The sequence below is a fragment of the Galeopterus variegatus genome, unplaced genomic scaffold (genome assembly GCF_000696425.1).
Source record: "Galeopterus variegatus unplaced genomic scaffold, G_variegatus-3.0.2 Scaffold51767, whole genome shotgun sequence".
Taxonomy (NCBI): Eukaryota; Metazoa; Chordata; class Mammalia; order Dermoptera; family Cynocephalidae; genus Galeopterus; species Galeopterus variegatus.
This window is the reverse complement of record NW_007777878.1, coordinates 1-1,367: the sequence shown is the minus strand read 5'-3', so window position 1 is coordinate 1,367 and position 1,367 is coordinate 1. Positions and strand designations below refer to the sequence as shown.

General features: G+C 43.2%; 1 pseudogene; it reads left to right on the top strand.

Moving 5' to 3' along the window:
• Nucleotides 1–1,103, top strand: part of LOC103584367 — a 3,075-nt pseudogene extending 1,972 nt beyond the window's left edge.
• Nucleotides 1,104–1,367: the final 264 nt, after the last annotated feature.

The following is a 1,367-nucleotide window of genomic DNA, read 5'->3' as shown; positions in this document are numbered from 1 at the left end:
CCCATGCCCTTGTGGAGGACTATTGCAGGCAGACGTGAAACATTTGATTATAGGAGAACTACACAATGCCAAGACAACCTAAAACAAGGGACCTCTAATCTGTGAGAGCAGGCAATCTTGCCAGCTTCAGTGAAATTAAAACCTGAAGCCTGAGAAGTGAGCTGCAGGGTGGTCATGGGCTTCTGTGCTGCATGGCCCAGCCCGTTTCCATGAGGGTTATCATTTTATTAGAGGATAAGAACATGGATATGCTGTTATTATTCTGTGTTATTATCATGCTAGGACAAAGAGACCTCTAAGTTTCTATGGGAACCCAGGGAGGCAGGTAAACTATGGGAGATTAGAGAAAGGTCTCTCAAAAGGAGATAGACTTGGGCTGAGTATAGAATGATGTGTGCTAATGCAGAAGCGGAGTATGTGATTGATCAAACGCCAAATTCTGTGTTATATGTAGAAATCAATTGAGAGTTTAGAGAAGTTGGAAGTCAGTGTGTTATGGCCAATCAAGGTGGAGGTAAGTCTGGAACGGGGCTTTGAAGAATGATTAATTAGTCAAGGTGGGGAAAGCATTCCAGGCAGGATGAGCACTGTACACAGGACTTGGAGAAAGAGGCTTAGGTAAGAACAGCAGGTTCCTGGAGGAGGGTGGGAGCATGGCCCATCACAGCATGGGGGCCTTGACCATCTGGTGACAAGCCCAACACAGCCCTGACAGGTAGTGGAGACTCACTGCCTGTTATTTTCTGTCCCTTTGTCTGCCTCAACCCCAGGTATGTGAACTGTTCCCGGAATGATGAGGAGCAGAACCTGGTGGCCATTCAATACCGCAGGCAGATCTTCTATCGAACCTGCCAGGTCATCAGGCCTGGCTGTGAACTGCTGGTCTGGTACGGGGACGAATATGGCCAGAAGCTGGGTATCAAGCGGCGCAGCAAGTAGAAGAAAGAGCTCGTGGCAGGGAGAGGCGGGCACCACTATTATTCTTTAAAAAGGACAGAAAAGGAAGAATTCTCCTTGGGAATTTTCATGGTACAACTCTTAAGTAGAGTAAAATGCAGTCTAAAGTCAGAAACATTTCAAATCAGCTGCTTCTGAAATTAAGGATTCATTTCATTTGCCTTTGACTCTTAGGGACAATTGATATTTTAAATTTTTGTTCTGATTTTATTTTTTTAACTTCTTTATATGAAAAATATATAACAACATACAGTCCTGACGGGCTTAGAGACAAAGAACAAGTTTTCAAGCACCTACCAGCTGTTTCAACAAGGCAGCTTCTTCTGGCTCTTTTAATTGTTTCTTAATTTCTTCCATATTTCTAAATAACATGCATATGTTGTTATTCATTCATTATTTCAATTAGTCAT